Genomic DNA, 8,002 nt, shown 5'->3' on the forward strand with positions numbered 1-8,002 from the left:
TGGGGTGCCGCAAGTCAGCCTCGCTGGGTCACATCCAATCTTCCCCTTTCCTGTGACATGCTGCAGTTTGTTCCGGCATGCACTGCATCATGGGCAGCCTACCCATCTGTGGCCCGTAAGAGCTGCCACTCGCCAATGATCTTCCTCCCAGTCTGGGTCTGACTGCCTCCCCCTCTGGAGTTCCTAGAGGCGGTCCGTCTCCCTGCCCTGTCCACCCCAACTGAGCCAGCCGGTTCCCTTTTAAGCCCCGCTCCCCAAGTGGATCATGCTTGGCACAGGCAGAGAGGTGGGGCCTCCTGAGCCCAAAGCTGCTTTTTAACCCTTTGCTGTCGCATCACGGGAATCTTCCTAGTCTCACTCAACATCCTACCATGTGAGCTGACATGTGGGTTCTGTTAGTGCAGCTCAGTGTGGACAGAATTTGGAAAGAGCATTTATCATACCTATGAAGCATACATGTGACTGGAGCTGGCATGTCTCTGACTGCTTTGATTTTCTTAGGATTTGCTTTCATTTCTCCTGCTGCAAGCAGATGTCTGATGTACGTCACCTCATTTTGTTTAAGTTGCATTTTTTCTGAGCTGAGTTTTATGTTTCTGTCCCTCCATTGCTGTAGAAAATCTTGTAGCTTTCTGTCATGGTCTCATTCAGCTTCTGTGTCATTGCTCCCTTCACCTGCAATGAAGGTGTTACATCTGCAATTATTTTCCTCTTAGGCAGTCCTTCCAGCATTTGCATGAGTCTTCTCTGGAACATCTCTAGTGCTGGGCTTATGCCCTTCAACATGCACAGCCATCTGTAGAGAACAAGTGGTGTTGCAAAGATTGTCAGCGCATGGGATTATTTATCCAGATTTACGTGCCAAAACCTGTTCCTCACATCAGACATTGGAAAGATTCTGTCTTTGGAAAGTTCTGGCAAGATGTCATCAATTGTGGGCAATGGATAGTGGCAACTTTTCAACTGCTCAGTTCAGTGTCTTTAGGACTATGCAGATGCATAATTTGCTTGATGGCTTCTTTACCACCACCATGCTGTATTGGCTTCTACACGTGCTATGATAGCCCTGCTTGGCAGACTTTTGAGTTCCTTGAATACTGGATTACATAGTGCCACTGGTATTTTCCTTTGTGGGAAGCACATGGGTTCCACAGTGGGGTCTACTTCCAGTTGCAGTTTTCCTTTGAGGCACCCATCACATTTGAAAAGATCCCCACATGAGTTTAAAATTGTCTCAGTTGTCCATGGGATTTTCCATTTTCTTCTAGCACTGCAATCATATAATTCTGATACTGCACCCTGATCAGACCTACGGCTTGTATGGCAGTATTCTCCAAGAAGGGTCTGTGGAGCTTACCACACACCAACACAAATGTCAGTTGGTACCATCTGTTATTTTTCAGGTTAGTTACTATGAGGTCATGTTTTCCTATAGGCTGCATTATGATCTCATTGTATGTTATTAGATTGTGCCTACTATTTGTAACAGGTGTGTTTAAGTCCAATACACTCTGAGAAATCACATTGCAGGAGGCCATACTATCTAGCTGAAATCTCACAGGGCATTTCCCTATTTACACTGTTGCATGCACAGAGGTCGATATTGTCTGTGATATGCTCTTGGACTCAAGGAAAGAGTCACGATGTTATCACCATTCCTGATGTGCCATCCGCCTCTTGTAGAAGTCTGTCTGAATCACTCAGCGTTTCCTCTACTCTTGCACACAATGCTAAAACGGTTCAAATGGCCACAATCCTTGCTATGCTGTCCTAGTGTGGGGGCACTTCTCCTTTACAGTGGGAGACAGCACGAGTGGGTAAGTGTAACTTATTATGCATATGGAAACCTAGCACCTACTCTTCTTTGCTGTTGTCTCATCACATGTACTTCTGGACGTGTTGTGCCTCCTAGGGCTTTCATCCTTTCTCTTGAGGCTTCCACTGCATGCACCATGTCTAAGCACTTGTCTCATGTGAGAATCCCTTCCTAGACCAGCTATTCCCACAGGTGGTGATCCCAAGTGCTGCAGACTATCTTGTCCTGAATTAGGGAGTCATAGGCTAGGTCTACACTACCCACCTGAATCGGCGGGTAGAAATCGACCTCTCGGGGATCGATTTATCGCGTCCCGTTGGGACGCGACAATCGATCCCCGAATCGACGCTCTTACTCCACCAGCGGAGGTGGGAGTAAGCGCCGTCGACAGAAAGCCGCAGAAGTCAATTTAGCCGCCGTCCTCACAGCGGGGTAAGTCGGCTGCGATACGTCAAATTCAGCTACACTATTCACGTAGCTGAATTTGCGTATCTTAAATCGACTCCCCCCTGTAGTGTAGATGTACCCTAAGTCTCCAAAATTGCATGTAGCAGCCAGTGTTTGTAAGGCAATTATATAAGGGTCTATCCCTTCCCCTTTGGATTGGTCTCCAGTGAAAACCCTGTGTCGCTCCACAGTTTTGTTCTGCTGTGGGGAGAAATAGGTCCCCAGGGTTCTTAGGACTGCTATGAGGATTGAGGTATGGTATGCTTCAGACTGGTGCAGATCTCTCTGCCTTGTTCGCCAATAAAGTAAAACAAGTTTTACTTTCCTGCTGTTGTCTTCCTCCTGCACTACCAAGTCTGTGTGCAGCTCAGATTTCTCCTTCCACCATAGTCACAGCTGGGTTAGGTTTGTGTCTGCAAAATCCAGGGCTCCTGGGGGCTTTAGACCAAGTTCCACGGCTCACTCTGCCAGCTGCTGCACCACAGAGAACTCACAGCCCAGACACTGCCACCATGTTACCTTTGGAAAGAGTGATGCTGAATGCAAGTTGAACAAGTGGAACTTTGTTAAACCCTCTGTACTGATCTGCCCATGTGGCTGAGTTGCTTCCAGCCTAACTCCCCACATTCCCTGTTTTCCTGGTGTCCTGTCAATAACAGTCCTGCCAGGGAACATGGGACCGTTTTTGTTTAATGATCCCATGTCTATGTAATTTTGTAGCTTATGTTTTAGATATCTCTAACCCTGCCCCCTTTTTAATTTTGAAATTCAAAATTTTGTTAATTTCAGTTAGTCTGAATTCACAATACACTGTCTCTTGCATTTAAAAATAGACCAAAAAACCCAAACCAAACCAAAACCTCAGACCAAAACCAACTTGATTTGGGTGGAGAGAGGAAAACACTCCCACAGCCTGTTGCTGTTCTGGGAGTTGTTACTCCTATCTGTGATCAGCAGTAGCAGTGAGGATCTCTACTCATTATCATGTATGTCTCCCTGCTCCTTCCTTTTCCCTGATCTTCATTGGTGAGCAGATTTTTCAGTTTGATTGCATTTTTCCTGCCTGTCCACGTTAATTTATGGGCTGGAGATCCTCTTTAAAATTCTTCCCTTATTAACAGCTGGTCAGCCAGCTAGATAAGATATCATTGGTACCTCCACATGAAAAGCCTGATGTTCCTTGAGAGGTTATGATCATCCATATCTCCTATAACAAGCCATGCAGCAGTCAAGCTGGATAGCACCTCAGAATCCTCCCTTGTTCAACCAAGGTTTGCAGAGTATCTAAAGGCTAGCACCTTGTGGAGGCAAATATAAGCAGGATGGAGGCCAAAAGGTACAATATGTAGTTTGTGTCAGATATAGTAATATAAATGAAATTCTGATTCCCATGTAGATTTAGTTGTGACTTTATTAACACAAAACAATGGGCTACAGATGCTAATGAATCCTAGCAACATGAATGTTAATGAATCATGCCTAACACAGGATGGAAATTTAGATTGCTTTAGCTGTTAGCTCTTAGGGAAAATTATATTCTTTGCTCTTTTTCTTTACTTTTAAATGGTAGAAGAAATTCTGTCCCTCCAATTATATTATTATTTCATTAATCTTCAACTCAGTGATATTACTTCTAAATGTTATGAAACAGAGCATATGAATACTTATGTTGATGTTTAGTTTTTATGTACTATATTAATGATATTTATTTTTATGTACTATATTACAATATTTTCTGATTTTTTTGTGTTGTACAGTAGCACAGACATTAAGAATTTGCATCTTAATGTAATAAATATGCATAATTAGGGCCAGATTTTCAAAAGTGCTCATCATCCACAATTGGGAGCTATTTACAACAATGGGAGCTGCTGGGGGCTGAATACTTTTGAAAATTCACCTACTTACTTAGGTGCCTAAATGGGAGTTGTTAAGTATTTTGAGCACATTTGAAAAAATCTTGCCTTTATCTTTTAAATAACTAACGTATACAAATGGTGGACATAGTAAGAGTTCACAGTACTGTAGCACCTTTCAGGATGTCAAAGCATTTTACATATATTAGCAAATTCAGCCTTGTCACAATACTTCTTTGACATAAGGATCACTTTACTCACTGCTGAAATGCCGCCACTTTTGGGGTCTGATCCAGTAGTTGTGTGCAGTACACAGCAATGCTATACAACAGTTCAGGATAAGCTATTAAGAAGAATTAAAAGGAATACATATCAATTGTTCCTTTTTCCAAAAGCAGAGTCAGAGAACAGCAGCCTTATAGTAAGGCCAAGATTTAAAAAAATCGTGTTTGAAGTTAAGTTCTTAAATACATTTAATATAAGTTGCATAATTTTCAAAAGTACTGAGCACCAAGCACCTCCCACTGAAGTTAGAGGGAATGTATTGAAGATACAGCCAGATAATATTATATAGCAGTTACAAGCAGGCATTACTCTTTACTTTACCTTCATTCCTGACTTCCATAATCTTCTGTCTGATCTCCAAAATAGATTTCTCACTTACTGTAATGGAAAAGCTGACAGTACCAGTTAGTTATGCTGCTTTCCACCAACATGTGACATGCTGTATTGACTTTTGGACTTCAGTGTTATCATTTCCAGCTCTTTTCTCCTGTTCTATCTACCTTCCTGATAGCAGACAGTAATTTGGCCATTAATACTAACTCTGAGACAGAACTAGACAAATGAGAGCTAATGGAAGGGAATCATTTCCCTTTCTTTTCTTCCAACTCTATTTCATTATCTCTTTTCCTCCTTTCATTTTTTAAAAAAACGTATATTATTTTTAGAGCTGAGCTAATAATTCACAGTGAATAATTTGATAAATTTTCCACCTCTTTTTTCTTGTGGGCAATCCATGGAATATCCATGAGCAGATGGTGATTTCTTTAGATTATTCATTTTTCAGAATGGTTGGATTTTCTTTTTGGTGGTAGTGAATTTATTTCACAGTCAGGATTGATTTAAAACAGTTCTTTGCAAGTACTTGGTGTAATGGTGTGGCACCCACCTCTTGCGAGTGCCTTCTGGTCGAATGCATGTGCCTGCACTTTCTCAGTTTGTGGTGACCCCAGGCGGTGATTTCTTAGGTGATTTCTTAGCCCTCCGGCTAAGTCACACATGCAGTTTGTATGTGAAACAAAACAGAACCCTTCTGGGGTATACAGTGCACCAGGGGCCAGTACCCCTCTGTTGGTATCTCTGTAGCCCTTCCAAGCTTTAAATAGCCCTAGCCCGGGTATGGGGCTGTGCCCCCAGGGCTTCCTACCTAGAAACACTGTCTTCCTGCAGCCCTCCCTAGGGTACATCTTCACTACCCACCGGATTGGCGGGTAGCAATCGATCTATCGGGGATCGATTTATTGTGTCTCGTCTAGACGCGATAAATCAATCCCCGAACGCGCTCCCCGTCGACTCCGGAACTCCACCAGGGCAAGAGGCGGAAGTGGAGTCGACGGGGGAGCTGCGGCCATCGATCCCGCACTGTGAGGATGAGAGGTAAGTCGATCTGAGATACGTTGACTTCAGCTATGCTATTCTCGTAGCTGAAGTTGCATATCTTAGATCGATCCCCCCCAGTGTAGACCAGCCCCTACTCTCATTCCTTACTCAGTCCCAGCAGCCAGCCAGGAGCTCCTTCTTGCTTCCCCAGTCCTTGCCAGCAACTGAACTGTCCATGGTCCTGCTGCTCCTTCAGCCAGCCAGGAACACAGGTCTTACTCCTCCAGCTCCAGGGAGCAACTGACTGACTCTGGCCCCGTAATTCCTTTTATGTGAGTCTGCTGGGCCCTGATTGGCTGCTCCCTGCAGCCTCCCTCATTGGCTGCTCCCCTGAAACCACTCTAGGCTGCTTGGCAGACTTCTTTTCTGCTCCTTTCTAGGACGGGGTATGGTAGAACCCTGAAGCCTCCAGCAAGGGGCCTCTGGGCCTAGTTCACCCCATCACACATCTCCCCCCCCCAGACAGGATTGGGGTGGTGGTTCTACCACATTCTTTTGCCCCACTTTGTCAGGATCGTCTCCCTCCCAGATGTCTGTTGGGAGAGTGTTTTTTTCAGTCCTTTTGCCCCCCTTCAGTCAGGGTCTACTCTCACAGGTCTCTCTTACCTGGATATCATTTAAGAGTCCTTTCACTTCACCTTTGCCTCCTGGATTTTGGGGTCTCTATGCCACAACTTGTCCATCCCTATATGCCGAGCCTCTGCTTCTGTCTTGAGGTCGTATACCAAGTGGAACAGGTGGTGTTTCTCCTCCTTAGTGAACTGGAGATCCATGGCCAGCTGCTCTCTCCAGCACCTGAGAGCCTCCACTTCACTCTCCGTTGACTCCAGCTACTCGATTAGCTGATCAGCATGTAGGAAGGAACTCAGAACCAGCCTGCTCTACCTTTTTCCCTTGGGGCAACCCTGTCTGAGCTCCTATGCTAGCCTGTTCACTGTGAGGTCAAGCCTAAGGTCCCTCTGTAACTTACTGACCTTGTAAATCTGTCTGGGTCCCAACTGTATCCTGTTACTCCTTGGATTCTGTCTGGGTCCGTACACTATCCTTCTGTGCCTGGGGCTTTGTCTGGACCCTCTTTTCTATCCTTCCTCTGGTTCCCAGCCCCGCTGCTTCCTTACCTAGTCATTCCTGGACCTTCTTGGTACTAGATTGCTGTCTTGGTTTTTCCTGCATGAGGGCCAAGAAACCCACCCAGTCTCTCTTTTGAATATCCCAGTCTTGCCTCAATCTGGGGTATCCTTTTCCGTTGTTGCCCCTCACACTCACTAACAATGTATGGCCCTTTCAGCTCCTTCTTCTTCCTCTCACCCATATCTCTCCCTCTCTCTTTGTGCTTCACTACTACCCTAACTTTCTTCCCCACCTTCTCTCACTCCTCCATTATTCCTATTTTCAGGCTGGGACAACTTCCAGTACAGATTCCTGAGGCAGATACTCATCTGGTGTAAACTCTTATAGCTCCAATGACTTCAGTAGAGCTATGACAATTTATACCAGGTGATGATCTGCCCTAGGCTCTTCAGCTGCTGCTACCCAACTTTTCCCTCCTGTGCATAGGTCTGGGTAGGCTCATGGGCACAGACTATTCAGCTGGCAACTACTTCCTAACCCCCACTGTCTGCCACTGGGATGGTCTCTCCCTCTCTCTCCTGTAGTCTCTAGCAGAATTCCCTGCTAGGTGTGACCTATCCCTGGAGGTGGGTGGCCTCCTAGAAGCTGTATACAGCTCTACAGATCAGTTATGTGGCAGTATTACAAGCCAGCTAAAGGTACCTGTGCATGGCTGTTCAGTTTGAGCTCTGCCTATTGGGATACTTCCTTTTACTCCTACTGTATTGCCATATTTAGGTTGTGCCTCGATTAACTAGACAGCAAGGTAACTGTGACGGGCTTACCACCCTGAGCCTCTTTCTCCCCCTCTTTCTCAGCCGGCCCTTTGCATTTCCCTGGTCCAGCTTCACCTGGGCAGGCCATAAAAGTCTTTCAAAATCAAATGACTTCAAACATAAATAGCAAAAGTCCTTGCCGCCAGTGTCCTGTGGACTGTCTGTTGTGGTTTTTTCATCCCTCTTCCACAGCCTAGGAAGAGGATTCTGAGTTGCCCCACTGAGTTGACAGTCCAAAGTGCCTATCTATTTCCCCCTTCACATTGAGACTGAGGGAGCTTTTTGTGCAATTTTCCCACCCAGCGTTTTGGTGTTGGTTGGATTGATTGGTTGAT

The sequence above is a fragment of the Chrysemys picta genome, chromosome 2 (assembly GCF_011386835.1).
Source record: "Chrysemys picta bellii isolate R12L10 chromosome 2, ASM1138683v2, whole genome shotgun sequence".
NCBI classification, from domain to species: Eukaryota; Metazoa; Chordata; order Testudines; family Emydidae; genus Chrysemys; species Chrysemys picta.